Source organism: Grammomys surdaster, unplaced genomic scaffold (genome assembly GCF_004785775.1).
Source record: "Grammomys surdaster isolate TR1022 unplaced genomic scaffold, NIH_TR_1.0 125708, whole genome shotgun sequence".
NCBI lineage: Eukaryota > Metazoa > Chordata > Mammalia > Rodentia > Muridae > Grammomys > Grammomys surdaster.
Window position 1 is genome coordinate 457,866 of NW_021620542.1, and position 17,197 is coordinate 475,062.

The following is a 17,197-nucleotide window of genomic DNA, read 5'->3' on the forward strand; positions in this document are numbered from 1 at the left end:
TCAGCTTTAGCCCAGACAAATATAAATTCAATGTAGTTATCTGTCTCTTCTTTATGAATCCAATATTCACATTTTTATGTAATCAATGTAATGTATGAGAAAGTTACTGTTTTATGTTGATAACTTTAAAATTAAGTATTTATATTACTATATTATGCCACAGTTTCTTTGCAGTTTCTGATATAAAAGTTTACTCTTTGGATATTTCCTCTTTTCTCAAACTCAGACGTGCCTTAAAATTTGTCTTGAAGTTTTATATGTCACTTGTTTCTATCTGCTAGAATTTTGATTTAACTTTTCATTCTGCATTAAAATCAAACGTTTTAAAAGCACCGTTAGAAATCTTCACTTTTTTCTCTTTCAAAGACTGTTAAGTGAAGATTAAACAATCTCTTTACTCCAAAAGTTATTTTGGAAATTTTGATCATATGAGACATGAAAGCAAACAGCGTTATAATCCTCAGTTGGCCATTGGGAAAGACAACATTTGACAAGAGATTGAGCCTTGAATTGGTCATTCCTCTGCATTTTCTCCAGAGCTTAGAGTAAAAATCTGTGCTGAGCTATTAATTCAGTCTTGTAGGTCTCATGGCCTCATTACTGGAAAGGAAAAAGAATAACTTCAAATATACTGCACAAGGTCGAATTTTCCTTCCAAAAAATAATTGGCAAAAGCAATAATGAATAAGTTAGCAATATTCCCTTGAGAAAGTTAAAAATCAAACAACAGCAAATATACTCCAGTAGATATTATGAGAGACATTAAAAATCTCTTTACTACTTTTAGACCATAGGTTTAGAAAAAAGAGGTTTTCAAAGACACTCTTGGTACTAGTATAATTAAGACTAAGCCATTTCCAAAGCATATAAATCTTACCTTATTGGAATTAGTATAAAAAAGCAGAACGTAGAACCCATGAATTCATTTTTCCAAGAAAAATGCTACTTAATTTTTAAAGTAGCCACATATGAGAAAGAATATTTTGCAGTGTATGTGCATGCATATTTGCAAGTTTATGTGTAGGTGTCCATTCATATGTTTATATGTGTGTATTGCAAACAAGTTTAATTAATAATTTCATTACTTTATGGCGAATGACACAATGATGTCAAAATATCTTTAATAGATGCATCCCTATGATAAGAAACTGAGTAGTTTCAAGTTAAGTACCTTAGCACTCCTTTTGACTTCATGTTCCCAAATATAGATCATTTCTTCTCAAATGTCTATTCATATTTGAATTTGCAAGTTAAGATTTTATTTTGTATGAATCCCCTTGCTTTTCATTCCATGGTGCAAAATGCAGAGCAATGCTAACTTGAAACATCACTTGCCTTTACCTCTGGGCCTAGCATGCTTCTTTCAACATTCCGGAATGGATTTCTGAGTATGAACTTCGAATCATCTTCCCTCTAGCGAAACTACTTTTACATTACTCTCAGTCCAGTCTTGCAGACATTTCCACACGCCATCGCTCTCCTGTGACTGGCAATCACTGGCTGTTTTCAATGTACTACATCATTCTGTATTTTGTTTCCTTTCTTTGGCAGTCTCCCAAAGCCTCATCCATGCTGTGTGTCAGAAAGTGTCCTACTCAGGGGAGACTAAGACCCCAATATTGCTATGTTTAGTTTTATAGTCTAGTCTAGAAGATAGGCACTGAACAAGTATTTACAAAGGCATTGGAATTTAGAAAGGAAAACATCAAGAATCCATGAACACAATTAAGAGAGACATTGCTATTCTTATTTCAGTCTACATGCTATTCCACACACTACTTTCCCTAGCATAAATACTTTTCTTTCTAACATTTTGATTTCATACTTTTGTAAGCTCTATTTAACACATTTTGTCTTTTTTATTTTTTTACTATGTTTTGTTTTTCATGATGATTTTCCTGCTTGGAAAGCACAGACAATTGGTGAGATAAATATCCTCTGCTGTGGACTTTAGTCATTTGTTAAATACCATCACTGTGACGATTTTGCCTTCCATGTTTTTTATTTGTATTACCTACTTCTGTACTTTTTCTTTTTTATTTCTTTGGCACACATAAAATATTATTTTTTAAAATTATTTTATTTATTTACTTTTTTTGTTTTTTTATTCTTTAATCCTTTTTTTACATTCCAGTATTTATTCTTTCCCCAGTCCAACTTCTGACTGCTCCTCATGCCATACCTCAACCTCCCCCCTCATCTCCAGAAGATGTCCCCACCCATGAGCCCACCTTACCAGACATCCTCACTCCCCAGGGCATTAAGTCTCTTGAGGGTGCATCTTCTCTCATGTAGGCCAGACCACACAGTCCTCTGCTGTATGTGTTCGGGTCTCATGTCTGCTTGTGCATGCTGTCTCGTCAGTGGGTCAATGTCTCAGAGATCTCAGAGGTCCAGGATGGATGAAATGGCTTGTCTTCCAATGGGGTTGCCCTCCTCGTCAGCTTCTTCAAGCTTTTCCCTAATTCCACCACAGCTCCCCCCTTGCTCTGCTTCTGTCCATTGGCTGAGTGTAAATATCTGCATCTGACTTTTTCAGCTGCCTGTTGGTCCTTACGAAGGGCAGTCATGATAGACCCCTGTTTGTAAGCACACCATAGCATCAGCAATAGTGTCAGGCCATGGGGCCTCCCTGTGAGCTGGATTTCAATTTGGGCCTGTCACTGGACCTCTTTTTCTTCAGTCTCTTCTCCATTTTTGTCCCTGCAGTTCTTTCAGACTCTTACAACCCTGGGACAGAGATTTTGACTGTGGGATGGCAACCCCATCCCTCCACCTGATGCCCAGTCTTTCTATTGGAGGTGGACTCTACAAGTTCCCTCTCCCCAGTGTAAAGCATTCATCTAAGGTCCCACCCTTAGAGTCCTGAGAGTCTCTCACTTCCCATTCCAAATGTTGACCCCTTCCCAGTCCTCCCTCCATGAGTTCTTCACACTATACCCTCCCCTTTGCCTCTGAAAGGGTACTCCCTCACCCATCCCACCCACAACACACCCACCCAACCTACCCCCTCTCAATCCTCACCTCATCCCACAATACTCCACATAACCCTTTCCTGGGCATCAAGTCTCTATAGGATTAGGCACAAGGCTAGTTCCAGGGTTCTGGTTAGTTGATACTGTTATTCTTTCTATGTGGTTGCCATCCCGTTGAGCTCTTTCAATCCTTTCCCTAACTCTTCTGTAGGTATACCTGACCTCAGTCCAATAGTTGGCTGTAAGTTTATTCATCTGTCTCAGTCAGTTGCTAGTAGAGGCTCTCAGAGAACAGCCTTGCTAGAATACCCATGATACAAACCACAGACCATGAGAAATTTAGCAAGAAGAGAGGCCCAAGTAAGGATGCTTGAATACCACTCATAAAGGAGAACAAAATAATCCCAAGAGTCAGAAGGAAGGAGAGATCTGGGTGAGAGAGGGAGAGGGAAGAAAAAAGGTAACAGTATCAGATATGGTTGGAGACTGGAGAGAAGGACAGAGGGCCAGGAGAATGAGTGGAAATATGCAGTTGCTTGGGTGGGGGACCCTCTAAAAAGTCGCAAAGACCTACTAGAGTCTTCCAAGATTCAATGGGACTACCTTAGTTTAAATGCCAAGCAGTTGGGAGACTGAACCTGAAGAGACCAGCTCCATTAGGTAGACAAGGCCCAGAGTGGAAGGATGACTCACCAACTAAACATTTTTGACCCAGAATTGTTCCTGTCTAAAAGAAATACAGGGACAAAAATGTAGCAGAGATTGAAACAAACACCATTTAGTGAGTGACCCAACTTGAATTATATTCCATGGGCAAGCATCTTACTCTGACACCATTACTGATGCCATGTAGTGCTTAGTTTGTATTTTAGCTGTATGTATCTGAACGACTCTCCTTCCTAGTCATTTGCATAATGGCCAGTAACAATTTTGTACAAATATTTATAAGAGATGAGAGTCTAGTAGGTTAATTCTTTCATAAAGGTCAAGGTGGAATACATTTAGTTATCTTTATATTTTATTTTGGTTTCTTTTCTCAAAATATTGCTAATGAATCTATTTATTACAAGAAGTATGAATCATTTCTTATGTTACTGACCTCAACAAACACTCAGAGCATAACAGACCATCATGGGTATCCTGAAACCAGTGTAGAAACATTTCCACCATTCCTAGCCCTGTGCTTTTCTGGTCATGCCATTTGCCTCATGAGCTTTCTTATCTTATGCCTCATATATCTGGAACTGTGAATTATACAGCTGAGTATAATGATTGTACAAGATGCCTAAATTAAAAAAAATATTTTGAAACACTGACACATCTCTAATATCTGAAGAGAAATAAACATATAATGCAAGTTTTATTTTGTTCAGTTTCATATTATATATAACATTATTTATATATAATTGTATTTAAACTGTCTAACATAACTAATATAGTACTAAATAAAATTATGTGTGTTAGTCAAATGAGCTCTATTCAATATTTTATATCTACAGATTCCTTTCTTGATTTACTTCTTTTAATGTGCGTGAGTATGTATGTGTGTGTTAGATGTACATGTGTATGCAGTTGTACACTCCAGTATAAGACCTTTTGAAAGCCAGAGAAGAATGTTGATAATCCAGTCTCTTGTAATTTGACTTAATCCTTTGAGAAAGAATCTTTTCCTAAACTGTAAGGTAGTGTAATAGTCCAAAAAAAAACCAAAAAAAAAAAAAAAACCTGATGATTCTTCCGCCTCCAAGAACACAGTATTGACGTTATAGAAATGCATGGCCTCAGACAAGAGGCACATGGCTGTTTGAACAGCAGGAATTCTTATCCATTAACCCATTGCTAAAGATATGAACAGAATGTTTTATCTTTTATTAAATAATTATTTTCTTATTCTATTTAATCTGAATACAGTTTTCCCACCCTTTATTCTGCCCAGTCCCTCCACACTTCTTCTTCTATCCAGATTTACTTCCTTTATTCCTTTCATTAGAAAAGAAAAGGCTTCTAAGAGATAACAAGAAAACATAACAAAATAAAATATAAGAAAACCCCAAATCTGTCATATTGAAGTCAGACAAAGCAAGCCACCATAAATAAATAAATAAATAAATAAATAAATAAATAAATAAATAAATAAAAGAGCCTCAAAGATGGTACAAGAATTAGAGAATTACTCTGTTACTTATTTAGGTGTCCTATAAAAATACTACCCTGAAAGCTCTAATATATACACTGAAGATCTGGTGAGACTCAGTGATTGATACTTCAGTGTAGGCCCTGGAATGGCTACTTAATTCTCAGTGAGTTGACCTTTGCTTAGTTGTTTTACAGGGACTTTTACTGACATCCTCCATCTCTTATTTTATGAAATTCCATGAACTCTGAGGGGAAGGATTTGATGGAGATATCCCATTTAGAGCTACGTCTGAACAAAACCTTTTAAGATGTCTTTTGATATACCTGCACAGTAATGGTAGTTTTGAAGAAGACTGGAATGTGCTCTTTTTCTGTCTGTTTCTATGGATAAAACAAAATGCCTGAGACTAGATAATGTATAAACTTAGAATGCTATTTTAAAACTCTTTGTGTGTTTTATTTTGGTGGGGAGGGAGTAGAAAGTAGAAAGGTAGCTAAGCAGTTAAGGGACAGTAGCATAGGGCTCAAGTTTAACCTATAGCACCTAGATTTTTCACAGATGCAGGAAGTCCAGCTCTAGTTTATCTGATATTCTCCTCTCTTCTTACCTTCATAAGCAGACACACACACGCACACACACACACACACACACACACACACACACATACACAGAGAGAGAGAGAAAAACAGAGACAGAGAAAGAGACAGAGACAGAGACAGAGAGAAACAGAGACACAGACAGAGATAGAGAGACAGAGAAGGAATAGTTTGCTCCGTATATGAAAAAGAGGACATGAAGTTGGACATGTGAGTAGGGAAATGAGGTAGATATGGTAAATAAGGTAGATCTGGGAGTTATGGGAATAATGTGGGATTAAGTATGACCAAAATATATAACATGAGACAGTTAAAGAATTATTAAAACTATTTAAAAAAACCAAAACATTGATCAACATTTTCAGATGGCTTCCAGGTTTAACAGCAGAAATCTGGTGAAAACTTTCTTGTAACTGATTAGAAAGAATGTGACAACATTGTTATATAATGCGGCCAAAAGTACTTAAAATTTAATAACCATCTACACTAATAATTGGAAGCCATTTCATATAAGGTCTATTATTTAATACTTGTAACTATTTTGACACGTGGCTTTAGGCTCCACTATTCCTTAAGAAATAAATTATGTTCACTGAGAGATAAAACAATGTCCCAAAGTCTCATATTTATATTGTGCCAGAGTAAGTGCTGGTGACCATTTTCGTCTCAGATCAGAGTACTTTTCTGACATCATCAAACCTGTATTTCTAGAGAATTGAAAGTCTTTTGAGAACAAAATGTAGTTCAGGAGAGATGACCAGAAAGCAAGGGGGTGGGGAGATAGAGAACAGAATTTCCACATGGTCAAATGACAACATAAATAAAAGTTACCCCATCTGAGGAGCCATCAACATTTATTTGGTGGCTACTGGGAAAGGACAAATTTATTTCTAGGATATGAAAAGTCATGATCCAGTGGTTACAAACTCATTCACATATATGCAGCACTAAATTAAATTTGTGAACATTAAAAATATTAAATAGAAAGATTATATGAATTGGAAGAAAATCTGGTTAGAGAATAGGAGAAGAATCACAAAAAAAGCGAAGCATGTGGATTTGACCCCAACACATTATATAAATATAGAAAAAATTAGTAAAATATTTTTAAAATCTTATCAAGGTCAGAGGGGAAAAACAGAAATAAAAAATTCTTAGGACTTTGAAAGTCCAAAGTCAAAGTGCAAATAATTCACCCAATAAGCCCCAGATTTTACAGATAGAGCTTTGAAACTCATAGGTGTCAGTAGGATAATTCTGTTAATCATATTTTATTAGAACTGTGTTTCTAAACCTGTGAGTCATAAGAACAACTTCAGAAGTTGAATGACCCTTTCACAGAGGTCACCTAAAACTTTCAAAAAAACATTGATTTTTACATTAAGACTTATAACAGTAAACAAATTACAGGTATGAAGTTGCAAGAAAAATAATTTTATGGTTGAGAATTACCACAGCATTAGTAACTGTATTAAAATTTTCCAGCAATACAAAGGTTGAGAACCACTGTATTAGAACATGATGATAGAATCCTCATGAGTATATCAATTTTTACAAGCTTCATCTACAAATACTATAACATTAGTAAAAACATTATAAAATGTGAATTTTAGGAAATTTCTTCAGATGAAAGGAATTATAAAATCAGTGGAATGAAAAATATCTTTATGATTTACTGTTTTGGGCACATTGGACTTCTCACTTAATACTCAAAAGATTGTTTTTAAATTTGGTATATTCTTCTATAACATGTAATAGAGGATTTTAGATGAGATGGTAAATATGAAGTACTGGAGTCTCCATAAAATACTAATGCAAAATCTTAGATTGTAACTGAAAAAAATGAAGAATTTTCTGCCGTTTTTAGTGTAGTTCTTTCTAAATTAGAAACTACATAGGCAGAATTCATGACAAGAAAGTCAGTAGAAAATTTGGCTGACTCAGTCACATATCATGATGGGGCATACACTACAGACTAGTTCAAAATAGGTTTCCATTAAAACTCTGCTCCATTTTTAACTAAAATAATGGTTATCTTATTTGTATCTAGGGTTGTTTGGGGATTAAATAGTTGTTTCAGTGCAATGCTTAAGGGAAACAAATATCCATAATAGGATCAACCAGAGGTTACTATAGCTTTAAGACTCCTGTCAAAATGCACTGGTGTTAGAAAGGCCAAGGTTCAATAGGCACAGAACAAAACTCTTCTCACATCAAACTCTTGCCTTTTTAGCAAGACCTGGCAGAGCATTTCATCTCCAGAAAGCTTTGCAAGTGTTTCTTCACTAGTTCAGGAAGCGAACAGGAATGTTACCCAAAGAGAAACAACAAAATCAAGAGTTAATAGAAAAAGAAAGGTGCTCATCAGACAAGTTCAGACAAAAAAATTATTAAGCTGCACATGCCAATCCACCTTGTATAGTTAGTATAGGATAAAAATATCTGGAAAACATTACTAAAATAATTTAATATCTATGGAAATGAAACTGATAAAAACATTTTTTATCATTTTAAGTGTTTCTTTAAGTGCTCTAATAGCAAGTTCAATATTTTAAATTTGTTAATTATGTCTTACATTGTTTGTTCTGAATTCTCTTGTGAAATTGGCAGCTTTCTGAACAGGCAATTATACCTTCATTTAAAAGCATAATTAATCCTCCTATCATAGCTTCTCAGGAAACATAAAGAGAGTTTCTGCCTTTATTATGCAACAATAGATATTACAGAAGAATCACTCAAAGCACAGTGACACAATAGGAAGTAAAATTAGTCTTTAGATAATATGGTTTTTAAGTGTGGATTTTAAATGGTGACCTGATTATCTGTAATCACTGCATCCACTGGTAATAAGGAGTCATTGATTTCTCTTATCACTTACTCATGTCAACCTGTGATTGTAGTTCCTTCTGAATGCATCCCACAAAGTGTATTCCTGAATTACCCCACTAAACAACCATTTTAAAATATTCTTACCAAGTATAAGTATGCTTTATTTGTTGGTGATTTGTTGGTAAAATCTGATCCGTTGGCAAATCAGATTTTACTAAATTCTACACATAATGGAACATTACAAAGTAGATTATTTATTTGTTTTTATTTTCAACAAATCCAGAATTATGCTTAGACTTTACAGGACAAAGGGATAGTTGAATACAATTCCTTGCTTTAAAACATGATACAAGTATATTTCATGGAGGATCTTTAGGATTCTACTCTCTAATTATGAACAGTCTAATAAACAGGTCTGATCTTGATTTTCTAAAAACAATATGATTCTAATAGCAAAGCAATTGTGGTTTGAAAACATGTACAATTTGATTTTTATAGTTATTTTTACCAATTTTTTTTAAAAAATGTTCTTTTTATTTAGGGTTAGGTACTAAAGCCTGACCCTTGCTTGCTAAGTAACCAGTCACCAGTCACCAGCTCTGGTTCTTACCAAATTGTGAGTATTCTTCTTCAAATATTAAGTTCAAAGTAATAATTATATTCTTTAGTAATTGGATAACTTATAGTCTTGAAATTGTTTCTATGGAAGGCTATTTAATTAATTAATGAACTACATTTAGGTGAGTTAATCTTTAAACACAGGAAAATCTTCTGGAAGCCCTCTTTTTCAATTTAAAATCACTTTCAAAACCATTTTTATTTTGCTTTTTAAACACACATTTTATAAAAATATTTGCATATTATCAGAGTTCATATGATCTTCAGGTTTTTAATTCAGGCTTCTGTAAAAAATATAACTGATGTGAAGCGCTGAGCTAACTTTATAATTCTTTCAATCATTTTTTTAATAAAATTAATGTGTAGGTTTTTGCTTTAGGCATACAAACTTTTGGATATTCATTCTTCATCTCAGTCTCTGTGACTTAAATACTGTGATCTAAAGTTGTCACTCTCTTTTTTTAAATTGTGAGATTTATTTTTTTATTAATTGTATTTTTTCCAGTCTTATTTTAAAAAGGTTTTATCACTTTTGTATAAGACAATGGAGCAGAGGCTGGTACTAAGAGAGCATCAGAGGGAATAAACATGTGTTCCCAAACAGAGGTAAATGTTTGGATAGAACTTATATGGAGGTGGAAAAAAAAACAGAATCGAAGATGTGCCAACATGTAGTAAAGTAAGTGCAGCACAGTCTCAGCCTCCTTGCCTATCAACCTCGGGAATGTGTGTGGTGTGGGTGGAGATCAAAGGCTGAATCCAATTAAATAATACAGAAGAACACTAATAAGTCCTTCACTCAGAACACACTCATGCCTCTTAATGAGACTCAAATTCAGTTGCTAGCATTAGTAAAACAGCTGCATGTCAGCAGCAGATTGAAATCCCATTTTGTCACACTGCATGACCCAGGCAAGAGTAGCCAATCCAAAATCCTGAAAATATATAGTGAAAAACAAAGCTATTTTAGGGATTGTGATGCAAGGTCATCCCCAACTGGGAAAGTCTCAATTACATCTGCCAGAATCCTGAGTGAGGGCAGGCCAAAGTGTGAAGATGTGGAGACAAAGAGAGCCAGATGCTCATGGTACATGCAGCTAGAAGTTGTCTCAAGCTGGGAAGAACACAAGTAGAGGGAGTTTGCAGTCCATGGCTGGGAACAGAGAATGACCCCGAGAGGTGACATCTATGAGCTGAGAACTAGAGGTATATCAGATTCTGAAGACTACTACCTTTCATTTACACAAGAGATTTCTGAAGTTTCAGAAGTGTACATGACATCCTCGGCAGTATCTAACAGGGTGACAAACACCAAGAAGTGGTTACAATAGCTGCAAAATTGTAATTGGCCTAGTGATATATCAGTAGGTGAATGGTTAATGAAAGTATAATAAATATACACAAGAGGTTTCTTCAGGTAAAGGAAAAATAATATTATAAAACTTGCACGTAAATTGCTGGAACTGTCAAAAGATGCACTAAGTAAAGTAATCCAGTTCCACAATGACGAATGCTGTATGTTATCTCTTATAAGTGGATCTTAGGTTTGTATCAGTAGACCTATGTATTTTTAGCTCAAAGTTCCTGGAAGCCAGACAATTATATAAAAGAGAGTGCCTCAATGAAGGAAGAATACAGGCAACAGGAGACCAAGTGTGAATATTTTTTGGTTAAACTTCATTAGGGAAAGATGATTAGTTAGGCATAAAAAGGAGAAGATTAGTTTAAGGTAGAAGGGCTACCACAATGAAAGAAAACACTAAAAGTCATATGGGAATCTACTACTTCAGACGCCAAATTAAACTATGAGATTAAAAAGAGTGATAACCTGAATGGTTGAATAATACTTCACTTAATAAATATGGGTTATTAAACTTAGATCTCAAGGAAAGACATGCTCTATGTCACCAAGGACTGCAGAGAGCAACCAAGTGCTCTTTGCTTGGTTTTGAAGTCTATGTCACAAGATGGAATCTGTTTATACTATTGAAAACTTAGTTAAAAATCTGGTACAGAAGTTTTAGTTTCTAGGAAGAAAAATGCTGTTGGTATTTAGTTAAGGTGATAGTATACCAAGCTACCTTATAAAGCTTAAGTTTGCACCTGCAGACATGGCACTCTCACTCTTAATCAGAAAAACTATCCTTTACAATGAAAAGTAATGAATGCAGAGACTCATGCTTCTTGGGATGACAGGAATGTAAATTAAGTCCTTGGACCTAAACAAGATATTCATTTATATGCCTCCAAATTAGACTGAGGCAACAATGCAGAAGAAAGTGTGGAAAGAGTGTCATAACTGAAAGATAATGAAAAGAGGAATGAAATATGATCTTGGTGGCATGGCACACCCAATGCACTTATGATTACCAGCAGTGACTGCCAGAAGTAGGCCTCATAAGCCTGGGCCTGTCAGGACTCATATGGCCTTATCTTTTTCTGCTGTACTGTGAGCTACTAGAAGATTCTACTGGAAGTGCAGGCATTTTCCTCTGTTCTGTACTCACTAATAAGCTTGCTATGTGACAACAGTTAGCCCCAAGCCATTCTCCCATGAATAGTAGAGAACACAGAAAGCCATGGGTAAACTCAATGGTCACAACACAAAACAAAAACAAAAGACATTGGGAAAGTGACTTAAAGTTAAGGGTAGTGTTGGATAATAGGTAGTAAAAATGACATTATATAGACTATACTATATATCAGTTTGAAACTATCTAAAAATATATTTTTAAACAGAAAATAGTAAGCTTTTCTTCCTATATTTGATTATTTCTCACACTTCCAAAAATGACAGCAGAACCCTAATGTAGTTACCCACTTGGGAATGATATAGAAAGTCTCAGGAGGCTGAAAGCATCTATCTAGCTCTAGAATAAAAAAATTAAGGGTGCCATTTCTTGCTCTTACAATATTTCCACCAACTCTTCTAAAATCATCCCCATGCCTTGAAGTAGGAGACATGATGAAGATGGTCCATTTAGGTGAGGTCACTTCACAACCTATATCTATGATCAGTGCACCCATCAATACTATAAAAACAAATATAGCAGATGAGGGTTGAGAGATACACTAATTTATAAATATAAAGACAGGAACTTAGATGGCAGATTTTTACTATCCATTCAACAAATGATTAATAGCTGATTCTCTTGTGGGGCCTATGACCTTGCTAGTCTTTAAGTTCAATAACAATTTGTTGTTTACTCCTATAATATCTTTGCTCATTTTGTACCAATGGACATATCTTGACAAGCTACCTGTTAGTGGTGCCTGCAGGGTTCACATCCCACTAAGGATTAATTTTGTCTACTCTTAGTATACAATGCATTATAAAAATTAACAAGTAAGTGTGAAGTTCCTTGGTCAATGTCAGCTTGAAGTCTTCATGTCTTCTGAATCAAGGATGTGTCACTTTCAGCAATAAGGTCTTATCACCAATTTCCTGAAAGTAACCAATAGAAATGATAATACTCTATAATGTTTGGATGAGCTATAGAACCTCATTAACTAAAATGATTAAAAACTTAACGTACACCAAGCATAGGCATTGTCTGATAGGCTGTTTGGTCACTTAGTGGAATTATTCTTTCATTACAAAGTAACTCCATTTATATACCATGTGTATATATATAGTGTATTCAGACATCACTAGTGCTTAGATGGAAGGCCATTCTACACCATACTTAATCATTTCTGTTCTATTCCTACCCCTTCTCACAATTAATTTTTAGTCTCTTGAATGTTATACATACTTGTTTTAGTTCCTTCAATAATATGTCATGTCCAAAAGCAAATTGGGAAGAAAAAGATTTTTTTACATCTAGCATGGTAGAGTGCATAATTGATGGAAGTTAAGGCAGAAGCTCAAGGTAGGAATTGGAGCAGCAACCATGTAAAATACAACCTATTGTCTCTCTCCATGACTTGCTCAAGTACTTCTGTCACACAACAAAATCTACCTGCTTAGTGATAGCGCTGCCCAAAGTGGGATAGACCTCCCACATCAATAATTATCCAGGAAATATTTCTCATAAATATGCCAAAAGATAATCTGATAAAGCCAGTGCTTTAGATGATGTTTTCTCTTTCCTCAATGTTTTTGTATCAAGTTGACAAAAACTAAAAGCCCAAAGTGTTAACCTATACAAATATATGTAAAGATTCAATGCTAGCATCCACACATAGAGAGCATCTCTATTATTTATCTTTCTCTGTCTTGGATACTTCATTCAGAACGTGTTACTAATTTTTCTTATGTATATCCTTTCAATATCCACTATTTTCACATAAAAGCTAGTGTCTAATATTGCATCCATAGATGTTAAGTAAAAGGCAACTTCCTGCTATATGAATATTTTCCCTTGAAGTACATATTACATATAAATATTATCATCATTTTTTTACATCCCATTTCCTGTCATTGACCTTCTAAATATCTCAGCTTTCTGTTGTCTTGTTTTGTTAAGTTTTTGCTGTAAACAGCTTTGTACAAATAGAATAACTTTGTTTTAGAATCAGAAACATACAAATTCAACCTTTGTATAAGTTGAGGAAAATTGTTTGGTCCTGCTTCAATTCTCATTATAATTTTCTTTATAAAATATAGCCAAATGTTAGAAAAAATATTAATACTCAGAGAATTGTTTATGATATTTAAAATAATAAATGTATTGAAATTGAAATTTAATTGCTTATTCACAAACTGAATTGACATAATTAAAATTAATTCATTGAAATATTGAAAAACAATGTTTTATCTATCAGGATTCTTTGCTTCAAAATGATTGAATATCTTGAAACTAGTTCATAAATCACAACACCTTTTTCCTATGTTGTGTGTGTGTGTGTGTGTTTTTCACTAAACCTTTTTATTTCATGTAAAAATGCATATCTCATTCTGCCTTGAGTCAGAGTTTCAGGTGTGTTCGAAACAATCAGGGGGAATATAGATTTTTTATAAGTCAGTCCATTCTCATGACCAAAAAAATAAGCTGCATTTATCCTGCACATGATTGAAGCTGCTAAGATCAAGAATCAAGCTTTAAATTGTCTTGGTGAAATTTCTGAGGACCTTTTCCTGTTGTACATCATAGTACTTCAAGCATCAAGAGTTGATTATTCATTTACTGACCACATAAGACAGAATATATTAGATTGAGAATTAGGATTGATCTTTTAAGTTCTTATTTTTCCTCAGGTTTTCATACTAATGTAACAGCTTCAAATCTTTTATTTTTTGGCTTCTTAACAAGTTCTATTCATCATTTCACTTTATTTAAATTTTTTGTTGAAATTATGATAATTTTAATTTAAAATTTGCTGCCAAAATTGAGACGAAGCAGAAATATATGTCCACTTTGTTCTGGACCTTATATTTTCATGAAAAGTGAATAACTACCAGTAAATTAAATTTAAATATGCCATTTTACTACCTTTTGGCAAAATAAATAATTGCATATTTTATGAATAATATCACAGCTACTCCCAATTGGGATAAATATATTGTTATTATTCAAATAAATAAATCTTTATTTACACACAAAACAAAGTTACTGAATATGAATAACATTTCTTTCCAATTATTTTGTAATTTGCCTAATATATTATAGTGCATAAAAATAGAATATTGCTTCAAAGAACATCACTTCAGATCTATGAAAACATTCTTAATTTGATTCCTGAAAAATACCCTCAGAAAATCACTGTAGTTCAAAATATTACATAATAGAAAATTAAATTTACTTTTGTATAATTATTCTAAGATGACATTTAATTTTTTCTCCTTCCTATAATGAATATCAAAGACTGTTGTCCTATCTACCATGAGATGAGAACTATAAAAACATTTACTATACACCTAAAATCTTATTTATATTTAAGATTTTAATCCTGGACTAATGGAGAAATGCTAGCTTTCTAAAATAAGTGAAGAACTGATATACAAGTAGAGAGACTCAGGCACAAAATGCATAAACATTTCTTGTTCCCTCAAGAAACAATACAATACAAGTATGTATTTACTTTCAAACGATATAATTTAGGTAATTTGAAAAAATCCTGATACATTTTTATAGGACAATAACTATAATGTAGACGCTTATCTACATCTCAGTAATTTTTTCTCTTGCTATTTTAATTTTATTTATAGGATATTGAAATCTGAAATGGAAATTTTCTCTGAGAGTAGCAGTTGGCTACTTTATCTTCCACCTAGCTCAGGTATGCAGTTCATTAGATTCTTTGACTACCATAGAAAGAGTACTTTATCTCATTATTTAATAGGTACTAATTTTAAATCTACATTTGATACTTTGTCTCAGATGTTAGTTTAATACACCAAAATCACCATGGTAGTCTGTATGTTTTCCGCATGCCTGTATTCAATGCAGAAGATAGCAAAGTAAAGCATTCCTTTTCTATGCATCTGAAAGTTGGGTAAAAAGACCACCTATTCCTTTGTAAAGTTGGAAGAAAGCTCTAAATGTCTCCAAAAAGAAACTGGAGAGACCATACATTAGCAGCTTGACAGCACATCTGAAAGCTCTAAAACAAAAAGAAACCAATGTACCCAGGAAATAGACAGCAGGAAATTGTCAAACTCAGGGCTGAAATCAATCATGTAGAAACAAAAAGAACTATACAAATTATCAACAAAACCAGGACCTGCTTCTTTAAGAAAATCAACAAGACAGATAAACCTTTAGAAAGACTATCCAGTGGACACAGAAAAAGTATTCAAATTTAAAAAATCAGAATTGAAAAAGGACACATAACAAAGGACACCAAGGAAATTGAAACAGTCATCAGATCCTACTACAAAAGCCTATACTCAACCAAGTTGGAACATCTGGACGAAATGGACAAATTTCTATACAGATGCTAGGTGCCAAATTTAAATCAGGATAAGACAAACCATCTAAATAGTTCCATAACCCCTAAAAAATATAGCAGCAGTCATTAAAATCTCCCAATCAAAAAATGCCCGGGACCAGGTGGGTTTTGTGCAGAATTCTATCAGACTTAAAAAGAAGACCTAATACCAATACTCTTCAAACTGTTTCATAAAATAGAAACAAAAGGAAGACTACCCATTTTTTTCTATGAATTCACAGTTACACTGATACCTAAACCGCAAAGAGACCCTGAAAAGAAAGAGAACTTCAGACCAATTTCACTTATGAACATCAATGCTAAATACTAAATTAAATACTAAATAAAATTCTCACAAACTGAATCCAAGACCACATCAAAAAGATCATTCACCATGATCAAGTTGCCTTCATACAGGGATGCAGGGATGGTTCAATATATGGAAATCTATGAATGTAATCCACTACATAAACAAACTCAAAGAAATAAACCACATGGTCACTTCATTAGATGCAGAAAAAGCATGTGACAAAATTAAACATCCCTTAATGGTAACAGTCTTGGAAAGATCAGAAATTCAAGGCCCATACCTCAATGAAGTAAAAGCAATATAAAGCAAACCAGTTGTCAACATGAAAATAAATGAAGAGAAACATGAAGTAATACCATTAAAATAAGTGACTAGATAAGGCTGCCCACAATCTCCCTTTCTATTCAGTATAGTACTTGAAATTCTAGCTAGAGCAATTAGAAAACAAAAGGAGGTCAAATAATACAAAATGGAAAGAAAGAAGTAAAAATTTCACTATTAGCAGATGATATGAAATTCCACCAGAGAATTCCTAAACCTCACAAACAACTACAGCAAAGTGCCTGGATATAAAATTAACTCAAACAAATCAGTAGCCATGGAATAATCAAAGGATAAACAGACTGAGAAAGAAATTTGGGAAATCTCACCCTTTGCAATATTCACAAATAATATAAAATACCTTGGTGCGACTCTAACTAAGCAAGTGAAAGATCTGTATGACAAGAATGTTAAGTTTCTGAAGAAAGAGAATGAAGATGATCTCAGAAGATGGAAAGATCTCCCATGCCAATGGATTGGCAGGATTCATATAGTAAAAATGGCCATCTTGCAGAAAGGAATATGCAGATTCAATGCA